The sequence below is a fragment of the Pongo abelii genome, chromosome 1 (assembly GCF_028885655.2).
Source record: "Pongo abelii isolate AG06213 chromosome 1, NHGRI_mPonAbe1-v2.0_pri, whole genome shotgun sequence".
NCBI lineage: Eukaryota > Metazoa > Chordata > Mammalia > Primates > Hominidae > Pongo > Pongo abelii.
This window is the reverse complement of record NC_071985.2, coordinates 32,498,325-32,521,284: the sequence shown is the minus strand read 5'-3', so window position 1 is coordinate 32,521,284 and position 22,960 is coordinate 32,498,325. Positions and strand designations below refer to the sequence as shown.

At 40.3% G+C, this 22,960-nt stretch overlaps 1 protein-coding gene across 1 annotated transcript in view; it reads right to left on the bottom strand.

Annotated features, from left to right (window-relative positions):
- The window catches only part of ESRRG (estrogen related receptor gamma), a 592,374-nt gene that overhangs the window by 423,441 nt on the left and 145,973 nt on the right, over positions 1-22,960 (bottom strand). The window contains 1 exon segment of the mRNA NM_001132224.1: positions 16,747-16,838. The gene's annotated coding sequence lies outside the window, so the exon portion shown is untranslated.

The window sequence follows — 22,960 nt, the reverse complement described above, 5'->3', positions numbered from 1 at the left end:
CACTTACTAATGAACCACAACTACAACACATGAACGATACCAGCAAGCACTTTAGTGTTTCCTGTGGGTTTTCTGTTGTTGTTAACAATTGTAAGTTTTTCTGGCAGCAAGAGCCATACTGCTGTGCGCCATGCAGGTATTTGACACCCCAATCTTCCCTAAGCCTCCACCCCTACCCTTTCACGCCCGCACACTGTATATTTGGTGTCAGTGTTTATTAAAGATAACTAATGCCCTAAGTCTTTATTTACTTCTGTTTATTGCTATTTTAGCAAGAGTCACCAGAGAGCAGCTATGCTTCTGGTCCACTCGGGTTCTTTAATCACTGTTAGTAGGTAAAATCATCTGTGACAACTAATCCAAAAAGCAGATTATATTTATTTTGGCTACAGTGGCTTGCAATTCGTTAAAATCAACAAAGCCTTTTCATTAGCCCCCTGCTGATGTCCTAAAAACAGACATTTCAAGGGTCTCAAAGCACTGAGCTACACATATGCAGCCAAGCTAATTCTGACAGATTCTCAGTGCCATTCTTAACACTAAATCTTATTAAACTAACAAACAAGAAACAGAACCCCTCTGCTTTCATACAAAGGCTTAATTAACGTGCCTAAACTCCAAAATCAAAATCATAGCTGCAAAGCTCCCTGAATGTGGAAACAAAACAAACACAGAGACTGTGTCATTCGTTAAGCAAGATTTACCAAAAATTGGGACTTTTGTGTATTTTTTTTTTCTCAAAAAAATAACGTGGGAAAGGATTAGAAATGAGAACCATGGTGCCTGTTACTCCACAGTTCTGCATGGGTGTTCTAGCCTTCAAAAGCTGGGATTGTGATTAACTGGACTGTTGGTGGAGTCGGCAGATCCGAGCAGAGGATCAAGATCTTATTCCAGAGGTTGCCAGAGATTAGAAACAGTGGCAGCAGGTTTTAAGGACAGCATCATTCCATCAACATTCCACGCACCCGCTTTCTCCAACCCTCACTCCTACAACCACACTGCTGCATTTTTCAGGCATATTTCTTTTACTTGCCTGACCACCTGGCTGTCCAGTGTCACAATGAAGGGCCTCTTTAACACTGAATTGGATTTTCGGGTTCAGTGTCAGAAATGGGGGTGTTCCAGGGAAGATGCTCATGGCAGTGACTCAGCCATCACTGCACCACCAGGCAGTGGCCATAATTAATGAATGTATCAAAAGATCTACTCAAGGAGCAAAGAAGGTAAACAATGATTTATGTTTACCTACAAAGAAGATTATTTAGCTTTGCAAGAGCTTTCAAAATGAGGGAGCCCAGAATTATTTAGAGATGGTGTGATACCTTTCCAAACCTGATGAGAAATTCGAAGAGTGAGCAAATGGATCCAGAAATGAAGGGCAGGGGGAGCAGATAGAGGAAGAGGTTTTCTCTCCCACATCTCCCCCTCCATAGCTCTGATTGGAAAGCTGCTATGATTTGTATATTTCCATGACTGCTACTGCAATGGAATTACTTGTTTGTCCCTCCAGCATAATCCTGAACATTGTCAAGGATGATTACCAGATGATACTTCACGCAAGTCTCTATCCTAACATGCAGATTTCCACTGGTTGAAAGGGGACGCCAAAAGCAGCCCTCGAGAGCAATGGCTCACTTGGTTCTTAAATGCACATGTGACAAGCACATCAGGCTGCCTCCGAGATCAAAAGGTCCAATTCGCCTCCACAAGGGCCAATGTCCATCAGCCCCTTCAGCCAGGGCTTCGGCTTCTTCTGGTTCATTCCATAGCAAAAGAGCTGTCTGTTAGAGCAGATAATAAAATCCAGCCTAGAAGGAAAATCCACATGGAAAGCCTCTCTCAAATCAGAGTTTTGTCCACAGGGAAAAGTGAGCCACATTTGATATACAAGTTATCATTTTGCCTCTCCATAATTAAAACTATTGTTGCCATGGCAATCCAAAGAGTGTTGCAAATACAGGAAAGGCTCATGTCATGGCTTTTTGTTGTTATTGATAGAGTTTGCAGCTCCAGCCAGGGTGTATTTATGACAGGGTGGAAATGTGACTTGGGCAAACAGGAAGCTGTAGCAGGTGAGGTGAGAAACTCTAAAACTTCATTATGTACCCAAGATACTGTTTTCAATTGTTCCTCAGCCCCTAGCCTGACTTACTCCATAGATAATAAAAGTATATGGTCTTTCTTATGCATATTTACATCTAGTAGCTCTCCCCAGCATACCCCAAAGCTTCCTGGTTTTCTTCTGTATCATCTGCTAGTATTTACCCAAGAAGATTTCCAGGTCCTTGAAACAGGTCTCTTTTCTGAGCCACCTTATCAAGCAATAGGAACCACAGGCAGTTCTCCCGCAGGGAGACAAAGGTTTGGGGACTTAAACAGGATGGTTCAACAGGCTGCATGACTGTTGTTATAAAAACATGTTAGCCAAGTGTGGTGGCTCATGCCTGTAATCTCAGCACTTTGGGAGGCCAAGGCAGGCAGATCATGAGGCCAGGAGTTCAGGACCAGCCTGGCCAACATGGTGAAACCCCGTCTCTACTAAAAATACAAAAATTAGCTGGGCATGGTGGTATGCACCTGTAGTCCCAGCTACTTGGGAGGCTGAGGCAGGAGAATTGCCTGAACCTGGGAGGTGGAGGTTGCAGTGAGCTCAGATCACACCACCACACTCCAGCCTGGGTGACAGAGAGAGACTCTGTCTCAAAAACAACAACAACAACAACAACAACGACAAACATGTTGAGACAAGCGAGACAGCAGCGGTTCCCGGAAGGAGTATTTCAATTTTATACCTTCTAAGGTTATTCTCAAATACAAGAGAAGAACATGCCCCCGAGGTTTTTCTGCTTTTGGGGGGACAGGGGTTGGGTTTTTGTTTTTTTTTGGGGGGGCAGAATGCTCCCTCTTTTTCTGGCTTATTCAAAGTGGGTCTGCTCGGCTGGGTGTGGTGGCTCACTCCTGTAATTCCAGCACTTTTGGAGGCCAAGGAGGAAGGATCGCCTGACGTCAGGAGTTTGAGACCAGCCTGTCCAACATGGTGAAACCCTGTCTCTCCTAAAAATACAAAAATTAGCAGGTGTGGTGGTGTACTCCTGTAATCCCAGCTACTTGGGAGGCTGAGGCAGGAGAATCACTTGAATCTGGGGGGTGGAGATTGCAGTGAGCCAACATCGCACCATTGCACTCCAGCCTGGGCAACAGAGCTACACTCTATCTCCAGAAAAAACCAAAGTGGGTCTGCTCTTCACAGTTCATGATCACCTCAGGAGAAAACAATCTGAGCGAGCATGAGAAAAAGGCCACACAAACAACTCCACAGCCCTCATACAGCCCTGAAATCTGGTGCAGGTCTGCAAGCAAAATGCTGGGACGGATGGACCAGTGTTTTCCAGACTTGCCAGACCCAAAGGAGCACCTCAGGCACTTATTAGAACACAGATGCCAGGCCCCTGCCCTCAAGCTGCTGCTTCCACAGATCTGCACACACCTGGGAAACACCAGATCAGATGAATTTGGCCAGGTGCTCTAAGGAACACACCACACTCTCTTAACTGAGTAAAAAATTAAATCCAGAGCCAAAGAAACTAAGGAGACAGAGGACTTGTTTCCTGGCCTGTTCTGTGGGAACAGGTACTTCAGCTCAACCACTTTCCATCCCAGGAAAACTGAGAACACCTTTGAAAAAAAAAAAAAATCCCTCCTGTTACGTTCCTGTGGCTCTTGCACATGAAATGTGAATCCATGGAGACCAAAGACCAAATGGTTTGGCAATATTTATTTGGCAGAGGAGCGAAGGGGAAAAAGTTATGTTTATTTTTAAAATTTTATTTTTCAATGAAAAATAATAGGAGAGAAACTAGCCATTTAAAACTCTGGAAAATGAACTAGCTACTTTTTTTGTGGTCTGAGAGGGACATTGCACTTGCAGCCATAGAGATACAAAAAAAAGTATAATGTTTCACTTAATGCTGGGGACAGTAGCTCAAGATGTTGAAAGAAGCATATAATATTTCCCCTGGGGGATCTGAAGGTAGCAGTGTAGGTGACAAAAAAGCTTGGAGGATTGAGGTAGAGAAGGAAGCTTTCATCTGGTCAAATGAGTAGCTGGAGCGCAGGGTGGAATGCTGAATGCTGAATGCAGCACGCTGTCACTAAGCGAGCTCTCCCTGCACGAAGAATAGCCCAACAGAGCCCCAATTACTATATTTCATGGACACTCTGTCTCACTGGAATACAGCTTGTTGGGGGATTAGTGTCTAGAGAGAAATTCTCAAATAAACTTTTATTAAAAGACTAGATGCTTAGAAATGGTAACTGCTTCTTTTTAATTGCAAAAGCAATCCGAACCATAACTCAAGAGTTCTGCTGTCTGATAACTGAGTAAAATCCAATGCTGTTCCTGAAATTTTATAGACACTCCTCTCTTTCTAAGTACATGAATAGTGTATATACACTCTTCAAAGGCTCGATTTTTCTCTTTTGTAGCAAAATGGCAAGAGCCTATGGGAATGCGGTGCCTGGGGCAATGTTCCTTTTTGCTTAGAAGGGACCTGCTAATCACCTGCAAGTAATAATAGACTAAAAGGGAGGGAGCCTGAAGACGGCCCCTCACCACCCTGAAGGGCAAGGGTTAAGTAGAAACAAAGCGAGGGAGGCTTTCTTGGCCTGAGGGAGCTCTGCAAAGTGACCAGTGAGAATATCCCCAAGGATGGATCCAAGGAGCTGAGGAGCAGCAGTTAAAGATCAGAGGCAACTTGAAATGGGCCAACGTGCTGAGCTTCTGAAGTAGAAAGAAAAAGGATAATACTTCCAAAAGGCTAACACAATCTTAGGGCCAGCCATATCTTGGAAAGTGACTTGCTCTGCCTTTAGGCTGAGAGGTTGAGCTTGATGGCTAAGGCACGCCATAGGCCCCTCTCTGCAGGCTGAGAAATTTCCTTCAGGAATATGGCATTCTTTTACTCCAAGGCAGGACTGGTGCCATACTGGATGCTGGCACCGCAGGACAGGGCTCCCAGATCATGAATAGGAGAGCACTGGCTTTGCACGGGATATGACGAAATCTGGCTATTCTTACTGGTGTACTTTAACCCAAGAGAACTTAGAGCAGACGATTCAAAGGGCATTAAAGGCTTAAAAAACTGTAGCTAAGAAGTTGTTAAGGGAAAAGAGTTTAATCCAGTTCCAATCTTTAACTTCGAAAGAATTTAGGCACATGAGGGATTTTCATGGGGTGAGTTTTAGTAATTCTTTTCCAGTTACTGAAAAGACAAAGAGAAGAAAAGGGCCTAAAATAGTCTAAATAGTTAAAAAGAAGAAAGTCTTGACCATAAGGGATTGAAACCTAATGGTGACCGTGGAATCTCTTCCTTCATATTGTTGTTAATTATAGAATAGATATGCATCAGTCTTGTGCTGAGGGCTCTCCCTGCATGAAATTTGTAGAATGGCTTTGAATTGATTGACTCTTCCTTCACCATTGAATTTTTCCCCTGTAAAATATCTGTGGGCAAACTCCCTTTTAGCCTCCACTTTTTCTAACCTCTTTTCCCCAGTGTCTCCTCTCAGAGGATGTCTCACTTTTTTCTGCCCCTTCTAGCCATCCCACTCTTCCATTTCAATAACGAGGGAAGGTTAAAAAAAGGAGCATCTCTCAACCCCACTTCTCAATATTTACTATCATTAAGAAATTCACAGCATCCATCTTCATTGTCTTCTTCACGTCAAGACTGCCATGACCCATTGGGAACATCTCCTCTTCCTCCTGTCACAGCCTCCATGTTCGCGGACATTTTTGATGACTTTCCTAAGCACATTGATGATTCTTCCATCTATCCTTTCCTTCCCTGATTAAATCCTCCAGCTGCATGCCACTGACCATCACCCAAGTTACTAGATTACATGGAGGATTATGTATTTTAGGATTTAAAACAATGTTCTCCTATGGAAACAATCCAAATGTTCATCAACGAACGAATGGAAAAACAAAATGTGGTCGCTACATGCAGTGGAATATTATTCAGCCTTGGAAAAGATTAGGATTCTGATACATGCTACACCCAGGATGAACCTTGAAGACACTACTCTGAGTGAAATAAGCCAGATACAAAAGGACAAACATTACATGATTTTACTTATTTGAGGCACCCAGAGTAGTCAAATTCATAGAGATAGAAAGAATGGGGGATGCTAGGGACAGGTGGGGAGCAGAAATGGGAATTATTGTTGAATAGGTACAGAGTTTCAATTTGAGATGATTAAAAATGTCTAGAGATGGATGATGAACAAGAACGGGAATGCACTTAATGCCACTGAACTGTATGTATACTTAGAAACGGCTAAAGTAGTTAATTTTCTCACCACAATTAAAAAAAAATACTGGAAATAAAACCACACTGGTCTCCCAAGTTTGAATGTGAATGTTCAAGTCACACCTGATTGTTTCAGAAGACACTTGTCAGGCTCTGTTAACAATTGGTGGTGAAAGTTGGTCACGCAAATTTCTTCCTTTCTTCCTTCCTTCCTCCTTTCCCTTAAGAAATATTTATTGTGCAACTACTCTGTGACAAGTATAATACTAAAAGATGGAACTCAATAGAATTCACAACCCAGAAGAGAAAAGGGGCCATCAAAAAGGCAATACATCTCCCATCAAATTTTAAACATAGGAAATGAATGTTTGGAAACATATAATGAAGACTTGACCCAGTGCGTGTGTGGAGGGGAGTTGGGAGAGGGAGTGCTTGGAAGAAATGTTTTTAAGCTGAGACCTGGAATTTGAACAAGAGTTGGGCAAAAAAACAAGGAGTCTGTAGAAGAACATTCCAGACAGAGAGAATGGTATTTGAAATGAGAAAGAACGCAAGGCCTAGTGCATCACAGGTGGTTTGGCTTTGCAGGAGTTTAGGAAAGCAGAGAAGTACATGATCAGGCCTGAAAGGTGGGCAAGTGCAGACCACAGGGGGCCTAGGAGATGGCATTAAGATTTTTAGACTTTTTGTCCTAAATGCCAAATGAGAATATTGGACCAGACCCCCCAGGTCTCTTCCTGCTTTATGATGCTATTCAACTATAAAATGCTACATCTCTGATCCCTTTCCAAGCACAACTGCCGTGCCAGTCCTGCCATCAACCTCCCCATGTTCTCATAGAAACCGTACCTGATTTCCAGCCCTCAGGAAACCCCCTAACACCCATACTGTATCACTCTTACCTTATCTAAGTTATTAGTCACCACCTGATTTCATTGGGCATCCTTCCTCTCTGAGTCCAGGAGAGACCCCTCACCACTGTCCTCACCTCATGGACATTCTGCCAAGTTTAATATGTCATCTTCCTTTCTGACTCACATCCCCTTCGAAGAACCTTTCTCTGACTCACTTCTCCCTTTTCTCACACATCCTTCTTTTTCTCTTGCGTCTTTAATCTCCCTTCTAACCTCTTTCCTTCTGCTTCAGATATTCTCGGTCTCTTCTATATCCATATTGCTTTTTGGTTCTCAAGTGCAAAGGAAGATGTGAACATGGCTCATTACCAATTCATTCTATTTAACTTCAACTTTGCCCTCCACCATGAATACCAGGTGATCCATTTATTCATCCCCTGAGCATTCCCCGGCTGACTTCCTTCTGAGGTTTATTTAGAATTACTCTCTCCTCAAGCTTCAACCCCCCATTTTCAGACTGACTTTACATTCTGTTTATTCTGTGAGTGTCCTCTCTGCCCTTGCCTCTGCTGCCCATGGGTCTGTTTCTAGAGATGAGTTCAGTCTTCTAGTCTTTGTCAGGGTGGATGAGACTTCACTGCGTTAAAGACCTGGAAACTGCAAAGACTTGTAAGACATAGTTCTTGTACTTCCAGAAATTTCAATCTAGTTAAGAACCTGTAGAAATACAGCACTATAATATGTTGTTGTTTCAGCATGAGTCTTAAATAGTACTGACAGACACTTCAACATCTAGATTTCTTCTAGCTCAAGGTGTCAGGAAAGGCTACAGGAAGGTGACATTTAAGCTAAGCCTTGAAAGATAAATGGGACTCCAGTTAGCTTGTTAAAGAGTAATGGAGAAGGCCCCAAAAAGAAGGAACTGCAAATGGGAAGCATTGTCTGTAGAACACACAAGGTTCCACAATGATTACGATTTTTAAAGTGAAGAAGAGCAACTAGAAGTGGGTGATGGGATAATGCTGTGGAGAGCTTAACTGCCCAACGAGGACAGATCTCACCAGAGATAATGGGAACTCATGTGATTTTTGTAAGGAAAGCTGGCATGTTAAGCGATATTATCCTAGTGTGGCTGATGTGGGGCTTGGAAGTTGAGAGGCTAATGGCCAAGTTCAGTGAGGGGGCACCTGTCACTGTCTGGTCCCAAAGCAACTAGGAGAAGGTACATGGATATTAAAGGTGATATGCACGTTTCTCCTAATTCTTATATGAGGACCCTTATCCCTTGTCCATCCCTAATTATTTTGGGGGAAGGTATTCCTTACCCTTATTGACTTATTATTTCATTTTTTCTAATCTCACCTTCAGAGCTTTCTTTGTCTTCAGCTTAAAATACCTTTCTCTGGCCTACCCTTTGTGTAAAATAAGAGAAATTCAGGAAAATAATTCTCCCTTCCTATGAAAAATGTCTTCCTTTGACCCACACTGAGAAACTGCTCCTTCCTTATTCTGGAAAATGGACTCTGTCTTCTCAAAGTTTTCCAGCTCCCTGACTTGCTCTTTCCCTCCCCTGGAAATCTTCCCACCCCTGCTGCCTCAGCCTTAGAGGTTCAGCTGGGATGTTGCTCTCAGGAGGACCAGCCACACCCCGCCTCCCAACTGGCCCAACTGGCCCAGGTGCCCTCCTCAGGGTTCTCCTGGGACTCTGAGCACCCTTGTTTACTGCACTGATCACACAAAGCAGAAATCCCTTTGCTCTGCAGTCATCTCCCCAACTTGTCTATGAGCTGTGGGAAGCAGGGATCATGTTGAAAAGACGTACAAAATATTTAGAATAAAAAAATTATTTTTCTTTCTTTCAGAGGAGAGGCCAATCTAATCAAGACAGAAAAATGAGAAACCACAAAAAAAACCACAAAATAAATACATTTGACTTATTTTCTATCATGAAAGATAATCCAAACCAAAATTAAAAGGTGAAAATAAGGCCAGGCGCAGTGGCTCACGCCTGTAATCCCAGCACTTTGGGAGGCTGAGGCAGGCAGATCATGAGGTCAGGAGTTCAAGACCAGCTGGCCAACATGGTGAAACGTGGTCTCTACTAAAAATATAAAAATCAGCCTGGCATGGTGGCGTGCACCTGTAATCCGAGCTACTCAGGAGGCTGAGGCAGGAGAATTGCTTGAATCCAGGAGGCAGAGGTTGCAGTGAGTTGAGATTGTACCACTGCATTCCAGCTTGGGAGACAGAGTGAAACTCCATCTTTGGGGGTGAAAAAAAGGTAAAAATAAAATAAGCAAACATTTTTAAAACACATTTAAGAAAAAGAGGTTAATACTGTTAGTACACAAGAAGTTTCAACAAAGAAGGAAAATGAAAAGATTTCAATAGAAAAAAAAATTGGCAAGACAGTAAATCCATGTAAAGAAGATACAAATGACCAATAAAATTGTAAAAGATCTTCAGCTTCATTAATAATTTTAAAATTGCAAATTGAAGTAAGATACTACTTCCCGATAATAAACTGACAAAAAGTAAAGTCTGTTAGAACCATGGGTAACTAGGAATTGCGTCCTCGCACAACTTTGGTAGGGGTGTGTGTGTGTGCATGTGTGTGTGTGTGTGTGTTTAGAGACAGGGTCTCTCTTGCTCTGTCCCTGAGGCTGAGGTGCAGTTGTGTGATCATGGCTCACCGCAGCCTCAAATTCCTGAATTCCTGAGCTCAGGTGATCCTCCCACTTCAGTCTCCTGAGTAGCTAGGGATACAGGTACATGCCACCAAACTTGGCTTTTTGTTTTGTTTTGTTTTGTTTTGGTAGAGAAAAGGGTCTTGCTACTTTGTGCAGCCTGGTATCAAACTCCTGGCCTCAAGCAATCCTCCTACTTTGGCCTCTCAAAGTGCTAGGATTACAGGAATGAGCCACCATGTCCAGCCAATTTATGTAATTTTTTTAGATCCACAGAAAATTTCTTATAAAATTGAAAATATAGATACACTTTGGCTTAGCAATCCTACTCTAGATAACTATCCTACAGGAGTAAGACCACAAGAATTAAAACATCTGCTTTCAAATCACAGCTCTTCTACTTGGCCAAAGCTTTTATCTTCTCTGTAACTCAATTTCTCCATCTTTGAAATAGGATAACAGCAACTACCTCATAGGACTGTTTCCAGGATTAAATGATTTATTATATTTAAAGCACTTAAAAAGTGTGAAACATATAGAAAATATTATAGTCATTGTTATTCCCATTTTCCAAATTTTCTATATTGACAATATATGCTAATTATAATAAAAAAGTATTTAAAGGAAGACAACAGCTCCCAATTATTTCTAAATGGACTATAAACCATTGGCCTAACTTAATGAGATGGAGCCACTTTTCTAATGTAGCCCTGCCTTCTCAAAGTTTTTCACTTAGGCTTTCTAATTTTCTAGCCCCACCTCTACTCCCACCCCATGCTCGTCTGGTAAATTTTAAGAACTGGCTCTCAAATGAAAAAAAAAATTTCATTTGAAAATTTGGGACACTGTCAATTTCTGTGGTGTAAACACTCCCTCCATGGCTGATTTGAGCTACCAACACGACATGGTGAACATGGAGCTGATGAGGAGATGCAGAGCAGTGCAGTATTCTAGACTTTCCATACCTCAAGAACATGGATAAAACCAAAATGTGGTGAAGAAGAATAATTGGAAAGTGATTAATTTGGAGTATTTATTACTTTTGGTTTTAATATATTGACTTATTATATGTTCATATCATTCAATTTTTAATAAAATTAAATTATAACTGGATCACAAAATTCCTAGAAATTTAACAAGTGATTCTCTTAGTAAGAACAGGCTCTGGTGCATCACTGAACTCTCTGCTTCAAGAGCTCTGCACTTGTATTCCTCAATTGCATTCTCCCTTGGACTATAGCTTTACCTCCCTCCTGGTCTGCTCCCCCATCTTCCCTCCACTGACCCCTGGCCTGTCAACCCTGCAATGCCTTCTTGCAGGATGTCAGCACCCCACTGGCCCTTTCCTTGCCCGATTCTGTTAGCAATTTTGAAGAATACTATACATTTAGCAGCTCAGTATGCGTATTTTATTATCCTTATTACTGATTATTTTGTGTATCATCCTTTCTCCCAACTCTTTCTCCCAAAGTTATATGATATTGGTGTATTAGTCTGTTCTCACGCTGCTGATAAAGACATACCAGAGGCTGGGGGTGGTGGCTCACGCCTGTAATTCCAACACTTTGGGAGGCTGAGGTGGGTGGATCACTTGAGGTCAGGAGTTCAAGACCAGCCTGGCCAACATGGCGAAACCCCGTCTCTACTAAATATATAAAAATTAGCCGGATGTGGTGGTGGGGACCTATAATACCACCTACTTGGGAGGCTGAGGCTGGAGACTTGCTTGAACTTGGGAGGTGGAAGTTTCAATGAGCCAAGATCACTCTACTCCTCTCCAGCCTAGGAGACAGAATGAGACTCCATCTCAAAAATAAAAAGAAATACCTGAGACTGGGTAATTTCTGAAGAAAAGGTTTAAAGGACTCACAGTTCCATATGGCTTGGGTGGCCTCACAATCATGGCGGAAGGCAAAAAGCATGTCTTAACATGGTGGCAGAAAAGTGAGAATGAGAGCTAAGAGAAAGGCCATCAGATCTTGTGAGACTTACAAAGCCACCAGATCTCATGAGACATATTAACCACCACAAGAATAGTATGAGGGAAACCACTTCCGTGTTTCAGTTATCTCCCACACAGTCCCTCCCACAACACATGGGAATTATGGGAGCTACAATTCAAGATGAGATTTGGATGGGATCACAGCCAAACCATATCCATTGTTTTTTAAAAAGTGGTTATCCACTGAGAGAAGGGGTTGGGAGAGTGCGTATTGGTGACTCTTTTGATATTTCACCTCCAATGTCCACTTCAATTAGGTTAGAGAACCACTGTTTTATACATTATAAATCTTAGCACAATGAATGGCTGGTATGTAGTAAGCACTCAGTAATTACTTGTAAACTGAAAATTTAAGATATTTTAATAGAAAAGCTAAAACTCTAATAACTAGTAATTAGCTGAAAATGTAGATTCCTGGTTAATGTAGGTGTAATAACATAGGAAAAATTAAACTGTTTTTCCTACTCTCACACTCAACACAGACACTTCTGTGTTCAGACGTGTGGGCTTGCTTTTGCTTTCCCACACGTCAGTTCTCCAGTGGTCACCAACAGGGTGTCCTACGATTTAACTCAATTCTGACACTCCCTACCTGGAAACACCATCAGATCCCACAGGTTAGGGGCTCAGTCCCACAAGACTTCCCTCCACTTCAGACATCAGCTGAAAGTTGTAGGCTACCTACAACTGCTGTTTGATTTAGCTATAAATTCAAGGTTTCCTTAAGCCCCTTCTCTGGTATGACTGATTTGCTAGAGCAGCTCACAGAACTCAGACAAACACTTGCTTTTACTGGTTTATTATATTTATAACGGATATGATAAAGAATACAGATGAACAGCCAGCCAGATAAAGAGGTGCATAGGGCAAGGTATATGGGAAGGGGCATGGGGTTTCCAAGCCCTTTTCAGGCATGTCACCTTCCCAGAAGCTCCCCATGTTCAGCAACCCAGAAGCTCTCTGAAATTGCAAACTGAATTCCCACAGTTTAGGAATTTTTTTTATTTTTTTTTATTTTTTTATTTTTTGAGATGCAGTCTTGTCCTGTCATCCAGGCTGGAGTACAGTGGAATGATCTTGGGTCACTGCAACATGGGGTTTCACCATGTTGGCCAGGCTGGTCTTGAACTCCTGACCTCATGATCTGCCTGCCTCGGCCTCCCAAAGTGCTGGGATTACAGATGTGAGCCATCATGTCTGGCCCAGATTAAGGATTTTTATAGCGGCTTCATCCTGTAGGCATGGTCGATTATTAACTCAATCTTCAGCTTCTCTCCCCTTCCTGGAGGATGAGGGGTATGGTTGAAAGTTCCAAGCTTGTAATCATGGCTTGTATTTTCTGGTGACCAAAACCCATTTGGGAGCCCTCCAAAAGTCACCTCAATAGAATGAAAGACACTCCTGTCAAACAGGAAATTCCAAGGGATAAAGAGCTCTGTAGTCAGGAATGTGAAGGTTGGGGGTGTTGTGGGGGCAACGAAGAACAAATATATATTTCTTTTTATAAATCACAACCTCATAGTAGATGTTTGGCTTCTTGTACCATATGTCCAAGAAACAACAATATGGTTGTGGTGCTTGTACTGAGGTATAATCATGAGAAAACAAGTTAGCATGTCAGTATAATTCTTATAAAAGAAATGAAATAAATGTCTTTTATGAAGGATCTAATTCACAAGCATATTACCATTAAGAGAATACAGTGGTTGATGACTATTAATGTGAAAATGACCACCATTTGGATGTTCCTGCCGTCACCTTCTTAGAGACTTTGGGGATGGGTAAACGCACACACACATACACACAAGCAAACACGCAAACACACACACACACGAGTATAATTATAAATATATATGGCCAGACCATATACTTACTTTATGTAAAATAATTTTAAACTCCAAGTATGATAGCTAAGAACAAACTTCATTAAAAATAGTATTTAGAGATCAAATTGTTTTACTTCTACTTACTTTGAAATAACATCATAATTAACTTGTCTCTCATGGACCTTGAGGGAAAAAAGAAGAAGGAGAAGAAGACAAACAGCAAGAGACAGCTAATGGCCTTCATATCCCCATGTAAATTTTGGCTTATACTAAAACACTCAAGGACAAGCATCAGCAGTAAATCATATAACCTACATTTCAGAATCAAGATTGCCACCTTGCACCCTTTCTGAAATCAAAGGAGAAATTTCAGACTGTTATTTGCTCAAATCTATTTGCATTCCCTGGGCACATACCCAGGGGCACAACTTAACCAAGAGGCATTCTCAAGCCATTCTGAAACATCCACTCTGCAGATTCGCCACACTTGCAAACTCAAGAACTGTAAGAGTGGGTTTTTCCCTTGTAATTGGTTCTTATCTTTGCCCCCAAGAAAGAAAGATATTTTTCAAGTACTCCGTACAGTAACAAAAAAAGAAAAAAAAAAACTCAAATTTTTTTTTCCACTTAGCCAGCCATAAGCTTTCTGCTAATTCTCAGTCATAAATAAATAGAATTGACAAAGACATTAAAGATGGAAACAATAAAAATAGTCAGGAAGAGCAGAAAAAAAAAAGATTGCCATGATATTCTGCCTCGTTTTGCCAAAAAGGTATTAAAGTACCAATGATATAAAAATAGACTTGAACAATTTTTTCTAAAGGAAGGGGGTAGCTACTCCCAGACTACATAAGATGGGTGTCCTAAAGGTTTCATTGATTAGTTGATAAGTTTGCCAGTGAGTGATTAGTCAATTAGTTAGAAAGGTTTGAATTAGTTACTAGAGCTCTGCCTCCTGTGAATAAATGCGGGGAGTATTCTCTCTCCCACCCTCTGTGACAGATGATATCTGTTTTCTCCTGTGAGTTTGAATTTAAGAGCCACTGAAGCTCAGCAACAGTATATTCTGGCTCAAATGAGCTGAAAATTGCATTCAATTTGAATTTCAAAAATGGAGGGGAGGAAGGGGGGAAAAAACCTCAGCACCCATCAAGTCTCTACACTCTTCAACTACTTCCTGCTGCTTAGCTGCATTCCGCCAGGCTGGGGACCTGAAACCCAGGATGTTGCAGGGGAAAGAGCATCGCTGGATTCCTGCCCAGTCTGAGTTTAAAAATAAACTTTTTACAGTCAGGATCAAAGCAAACCTCACTTTTACACACATGCATAATGCAGAATGTGACCCACCAAAGAAATAGATTTACCTTTTCCAAACTGAAATTGGCCTGCTTTATTATTTTTTTTTCTTTATGTACTCTGGAGGTGATAAAGGTGAAGGTGTTTTTCTTGGGAAACTCTGGAAAAGCAAATTCTTTTCTAAATTAAAATTAATTCCTCTTCAGCTCACTTAAGACCCTCATTCCTTGTGGCTCGGTGCCCCCGCCTTCACCCACCTCACATTACAAAGCAGATGTGTTCTTGAAAAGTTGAGCATGTAGCTATTGATTTTTCAAATCAAATCATATTTTAAATGCTCTAAGAGAGTTGGTTATTTAAAGGAATCTTGTGATAAATTATTTTTTAAAGTCAATCTATTTTTAGTGTACAAATCATTGCCCCTTCATGCAGTGGCGTAGGAAGCATGAATTTGAAGCATATCCAAGTTTTCTGAAAGCAGGGCACACCTGTAGTCCATGAGAAGTAGATGTAGGTATCACCAATATTTAAAACTAAACTGATGCTATGCAAAACAACAGATGATATCCCAGAATCATGTAACTGAACGATTTGGGGCCAGAACTCCATTTTATGATAGCTCAAGCTGAAGGAGCAGAGAGAATGCCAAATTCATTCCAATGGACTTCAAACATGAAAACATATTCTCCCGCTGACTAAATTACTCTCAATTTGCAAATTAAGCAACCTGGGTGCCATGAAGAAGGTAATTCAACTTCTAAAGTGCCATTTTCCACACTGAAGCAGGAGTCTGCTGAATGCTGTTCAAAAATATGCCTTATTCCAAAGGGTTCAGTAGCAAGCACCATTGAAAGGCATCATTGGCAGTGAGCGCACATGGATTCCTGTGCACCTACTCTGCGCTGGCCTCTGCAGCAGGAACTCAGAGTAGCTAATACATCAGAGATCCTGCATTAGAGGAGGCAGTGGCTCTTCATCCTTCCTGAGTTACAAACCCATGTGAGAGTATGATGAATGCACAGACACTCTCCAACAAAAGAATCCTTCCATGCTATGATCCTCGTATGACAGTCATTACAACTACAACAGAGTTCATGGATCCAAGTGAAGGACCTGGGTCTAGGATATTAATTGACTAATGGATGGCAACCTGGGAATGTTAGTATTACATAATTTCCCTTCAAAAATGGAGTGAAGTAGACAGATATCTCTGGAAAGAAATGGGTATTCGATTGGAATCTAATGGATACCAAGAACTTTTAGCAAGCTCACAGAAGGTAGAATTAGAAAGAGAAGGATCCCTATCTTAAACACAGGACAAGACGTAAAGAAGAGTAATATTTTACTTCTTAGGCATCACCAAAAGACAAGAATTAAGAAATAGTCTGACTTTCACAACCTCAGCTTACTGGTCAGTATAGTGAATCAGTAGAAACACGGGCAAAACCTTTCCAAAGCACCTACATGTTCACTACAACACACACTCGGTAAAGTCCAATCTGCCAGAATATCCTACACATAGACAAAAACAAACAAACAAACAAACAAACAAAAAACACTTTAAAAGCATTTAAAATGATGTTTTTACATTTTAAAAGTCAGAATGCAGAAAACATTGTACCTTACTATGAAATACTTGCCAGCACCACAATAGTAGTCAAAGATGTCAAGGGGCCACTTAACCCTCTAATGTGTATCACGTGGCATTATGTTATGTAGATTTTAAAAGAACATTAATATCTCCTAATCTTGTAGGGAGCAGCTTACCTTTCAAACTGCGACAGTGTTAGCGTAGGATTTTTTCCTTACATCTTCATAATTTAATATTGTTTCATTGATGAACCAGTAAATTGTCAGCTCTATTCATTTACGTGACGTGAGCAAGGATCCAACCCAAAAAAGGAAAAAAAAAAAAAAGTAAGGTCAATTTTCTTGGCCGCTGCATTTAATAAAATCTCCCAGGCAATAGAGTTAAGCACACATTAATAGCTATGACTTAGTATGCTCTGCCTTTAGCAAGTCTTTGATTTTCTTATATATACACTCAGGGCTGTATTAACACTCCAATGAAGGTACAGTCCTCATTTCTTATTTTAAGATTTCTTCCTTCTCAGTTTTATCAGATTTATTAATCTTCCGCTCCTCTCTTATTTATAGCAAATGCTCTGGTTAGGGTTTCAAAGTGTTTTCCATTATAATACCCATATATAACTTTCAGAAAAAAAAAATTCTTCCAAGACCAAGGGACTTTTTACTTACTTCACATTAGTCTCAAAATATATGCATTTCTCCAAACGTGAAGGCTTTGTGTCCTATTTCTCTGATCTTCAGAAAAAAATACAAGAGAGTGAGTAGAGAGGCTCAAGTTTTCTAAGTGGAAAAACTTGAAGCTTCTATTTTAAATAAACTCCAAGTGGGTTTTCACTAAACATACACTAATGATGTTTTACGGAGATGTCTATCAGAGGAAGCTACGGGGTGAACCTCATGAAGTTGCTCTTACTCTATCAATTTCAACCTACAAAAACGGCAATTCCATATGATTTAACTTAATGCTTCTCATATCTTTACTAAAATATAAAAAGACTGTTCAGAGCAACAAAGCAATCCCTTGGATATCCGGGGAAATTCTGTGCCGAACTTGCAGCTGAGGGGGTGAGAAGGGAGAAGAGAAGGTTGTGACCAACAGGAGGCTGGAATGCCCGTGACAGCTTGTTTGGTGCACACTCTGGTGCAATTTATTAAGTAAAAGATGTGGAGAAAATAATTACTCCGGTGGCACCAGGCCACTTTGCATCACATCCCTTGAGGCATGAATGTGGTAACTGTACACTTTGGGGAGTGAACACTTCAAAGAGATGCCTGTATTGCATTAGAAGACCCTCAGAGGGACCTCTAAATCTATTCACTAAAGACACCCTTCAGACTGATAGCTTTCCCACTTTCTTTCAATAATGAGGTTAAAAGCAAAATGCTTGACAAATAAACTAGATTGAGGTTTCAATCCCAACTTCCCCCTACACCCAGCAATTGGAATCATATCTTGGTAATTTACTGTAATGCTAAACAGAAACTATTTGAATACTAGAAAACAAAGGGATCATTTTAAAATAATTTCTTGCATAAAGTAAGCTGAAGATCAACTAAGACAAGAGAATGAGGAGGTTTCTAGTGTAGGTTGGAATTTGACAGGGTCTAGAATCAAGAAAGGAGGGTGCTTTACATATAAAACTAGGATGGTGTTTCAAACACACTCATGAGAGAGACAGGAAGTAAGATGACTCGAATGTGAGAATCCAACCCTATTTATTTTCTAGGATTGTGAACATAAGAGCCTGTTAAAAAGCTGTAATTTATATAAGTATAAAGAAACACTAGGAGAGGACCCACCCAACTGACACTAGAGGGTCAGAAGCCCAAGAAGACCTAATTTAGGTTGTTGCTTTTTTAAAAAGAAAGCACAGGACTCAGGAGGTACAAAAACAGGATTGGAATCAAGAAAAATCCTTCAGGTGCTGATTTCAACAGTTATATGGCTGCTTTCTGTGTAATATTGCTAATGCTCATAGCCAGTGTGGCCGTAGATTTCAAGTTAACATTTAAACTCTACAACTTGTCATACTCCCATTTCTGAAATGGCTGAAAATTTGAAATAATGTTAACGTTAAAACAATGGTTTTGGGAACCAGTTCTCCTTCTGATCCCACACCAACAACTATCTCTAAGCAGAGGCATTCAACTCAGGAGATTCGGTTTGTGGGCAAGGGGAGACGGTGGGGCATTGGAAGGGTGTGTGGAATCAGTTCCTGTTACCCCTATGATTTCCTTTTATTACAAAATGCAGTACACATTTACCCAGATAAATCTTGTTTTAAATGGTGACAACCAATCCAGGTAAAAGATTTCTTATTCAATACTATACGTAATTTACTAAGAATAGGGGGGGAAAATGATTGTAAACGGCCTTTAGAAGATCAGTAACAATATGATTGAGAAGAATTTTGTGGGTAACCCAGGAAATGCACTACTATTTATCTCATTTTTTCCCTTATCTGCAAATATCCTAAATTCCAAACAACCAGTTTTATTTTGTTTTATTTTATTTTCAGTTTTAGATTCAGGGGGTGCGTGTGTAGGTTTGCTACAAGAGTATATTGTGTGATGCTGAGATTTGGGCTTCTACTGATCCTGTCATCCAAACAGTGAACATAGTACCAGACAGAAAGTTTTTCAACCCTTGATCCCCTCCCTCCCTCCCCTCTTTTGGAGTCCCCAGTGTCTATTGTTCTCATCTTTGTCTGTTTCTATCCAATGTTTAGCTCTCACTTGTAAGTAAGAACATGTAATATTTGGTTTTCTGTTTCTGTGTTAATTCACTTAGGATAATGGCCTCCAGCTGCATCTACGTTGCTGCAAAGGACATGATTTCATTCTTTTTTCTGGCTGCATGGTATTCCATATTCTATATGTACCACATTTCTTTATCCAATCCTCAACTTATGGGCACCTGGGTTGATTCCATGTTTTTGCTATTGTGAATAGTGCTGTGGTATACATACAAGGGCAGGTGTCTTTTTGGCAGAATAATTTCTTTTCCTTTGAGTATATATCCAGTAATGGGATTGCTAGGTTGAATGGTAGTTCATTTTTAGTTATTTGAGAAACCTCCAAACTGCTTTCCACAGAGGATGAACTAATTCACATTCCCACAAATAGTTATAAATGTTTCCTTTTCTCCACAACCTCATAAACATCTGTTATTTTTTCATTTTTAATAATAGCCACTCTTACTGGTGTAGGATGGTATCTCACTGAGGTTTTGACTTGTATTTCCCTGATGATTAGTGATGTTGAGCATTTTTCATATGTTTGTTGGTCACTTGTATGTCTTCTTTTGAGATATGTCTGTTTATGTTCTTAGCCCAGTTTTTAATGGGGTCATTTGTTTTTTTCTTGTTCGATTGTTCAAGTTCCTTGTAGTTTCTGGACATTAGTCCTTTGTAGTATGCATAGTTTACAAATATTTTCTCCCATTCTGTAGGTTGTCTCTCTTTTGATAGTTCTTTTGCTGTGGAGAAGCTCTTTAGTTTAATTAGGTCTCAGTTATCAATTTTTGTTTTTGAATAATCAGTTTTAAAATGTAGACTGACACACAACTCACAACTGTTTTGTAAGCTGATGATTGCCTATCCTATGCCCAACTAACTATTAAGATTGGGCATATAAACTTATTACAAAAAAAAATCCAGGATTAAGAATTGTCAAGTGCAGTTGCCTGGATTTTGCATTGCACGATTCCCAGGGTGCACTTTTCACATGTATTGCAACGTGAATGATCTGCCCTACCATGGTTGTGTAGTATGAGATAGGAAGAGGAAGCCTCTGGATTCTCTTTCCTATCCCAGAGAATATTTTTAAAACAAATATAGATAACTAAATTACCAGTATCCCTTCACTCACAAAGTCAGTGACCCCAAGGCAAGAGGACTTACACCATCCTTACCATCACCCTCTACCATCACCAGCAGCTGCCTCTGCATTGTTGCAGGAACCTTCTTAGAAGGGGAATTGCCTCTCTAAATACAGAGCAAGAAAGATCTGTTCTTCAGGTCTCAAACGGGTTCTAAGAATAGATATTCCAATAAAAGGAGAAGCCACTTAGCACATGATATTCCTGAAACATGGTAGCATGACAGTGGAACCCAACCATTCACCCAGCTGTCCTTGGGGAAAAACACATTTTGAATTCCAAAACCTTAGGAGTATATCTTACTGTGAGGGTTTATCTGTAATCTACTTACTACACACAGATACAAAAGCCTGAACAGCATATACTCTCAAAAAGTGAATGGATAGCAGAAGTAAAGATTTTTAAAAGGGAAACACATATTTCCTTTAATCGTTCTGAAGATGACCCTAGTGTACAGCCAGGAGAAGATAAACAGAAGCAATTCCTCAGCTTTCTAGATCCCCTACCATATGTTATTCATGTGGGTTTGATTATTTGAAGATTTTTTTTTCAGGATTTCAATAAAGGCAATCAGGCAGGATTATCTTGGGCAGGCACAGGATATACAAGCAAGCTACTGGATGCTGGGGAGATGTAGGGCAAAGACAACTTCAGCTCCCCCCTGCCAGGAAACTTGCTCTATTAAGAGATAAAATGTCATGATATAATCTATGTGATGCATCTTTTGAAAAGAAAAGTGCCTCAAAGATTATGAAATAGTTTTGAGAGTGGAAAATAATCCATCAATTTAGATACAGCTTTTTCAGTGATGGGTACAATGTAAGGCTCCCTCCAGTTAAACTGAGGTCAAGTATACAATTCCAGATTTAGATCTCCTGATATTTGCCACTCTATATTTAGTCTTCACAAATTCAATAATATTGGCTACTTTCTGATGCAAACTCTGACGGAGGAAGCTCTTCTGTGAGGACAAAATATTTTTAAAATAAGAGATTTCTTCATTAAGTTGGCCAAGATCCTTGAGTCTAGCACTTTACCAATCATTTTCCTTCCACTTTAATGCTGGAAACATGAAAAGTTAGAAAGGAAAAGGAAGGGAAATAAATAAGAGAAGAAGACATAAATGAAAGACTAAGAGAAAAGAAACATGATGGAAAGAAACAGGAAGTTTAATAAAGAAGGAGCACATGATCTCCATTCACTCAAAGTCAGAATACCATTAATGCACCCAAAATCAAATGCAGTGCAAGTTCTTCTTGGTTTATCATCCCTTTCCCTGGAGAATGCAAGAAGACTATGTTGATGAAGATCTTGGTGATAATGCACTCCAAAGCCCCCATTTTACCAGTAAGGAAAGGGAAGTCCTGTAAGGCAAAGTGACTTACAAAGTCATGACTAGAAGCCAGAATCACAATAGACCAGTCTAATGTTCTACCAACCATATCTGCCTGAAAGTGGTAATGGCTTTTCCAAGTCTTAGACAACTGCTAATGACACCAAGAGTGAGGTAAAATAGAGATGCTTTTCTCTCTCTGGGGGAATAACAGAGATCAACTCACAGTATTAGAACCTACAGGAACAGCTGGGCAAGGCTGCAGCTGACCCAGCTTCCAGAGTAATTTGACGGTTGGAGAATAACACACTGCAAATTTAGAGGGACAAGCTCTAAGCCCAGTTTTCTTGTAATTCCAACAAACCGTCTCCAGTGGTTATTATGACATAACACTTCTGATGATTAATTAAAAGCTCTTCATTAGATCAGTCAGCTTATAATTAACAGCTCCCCCTATCTTTAATAAATAGAATGATGTGAAATAAATGAGAGCAATACCAAGAATTAGCTAAAGCCTAAACCCAAATGAAAGCACCCTCTGCTCTCAACCAAGGAGGCAAAGAAAAAAAAGGGGAGAGAAAAGTGGGTTTTGTTAAACAAAGATGAGAAGAGAGAGTGCTGAGGAAGGGAATGTGGGAAGGAAGGAGGCATTTGCTCAATCAGTACCTATTTTCAGAATTTCCTTCAAGCTGGCTTGAACTGAGAGCCATCAATTATTTAAAAGATGTAACATGATGCTTCCTTTGTTGAGGCAAATCTGCAAGCAGACCCCGAGAGAAAATAAAAAATGAATTAGGCAGAATTTATTAGTGTGCTTGAAGAAAACAAAGATTTAGCTATTGGAACTGACTCTTTTAGAAATGGTTCAATTTTGTCTCCTAAAATCCACAAACCTTTCTTCCCCCCTCTATACCTATCTATTTATTATTTTCTACAGTAGATCACACAAAAAGAGGAAGGAATCATTTCGCAAACTTCTCCTTTCTTTTCAGATTCAGCTTGATGTACTGTCTTCATTTAAATTACAAATACGCTAATCTGAAACACTGTTTACCAAGTAGCATTTTAAATGAAAAATACAAGAAATTGCATCACTCACATTTAAAAAATGACTTTAGACTCCGCACCTCATAAAAAACAGCCGACAGTGTTCTCTGCCTTGGCTGCTGTATTTCAGT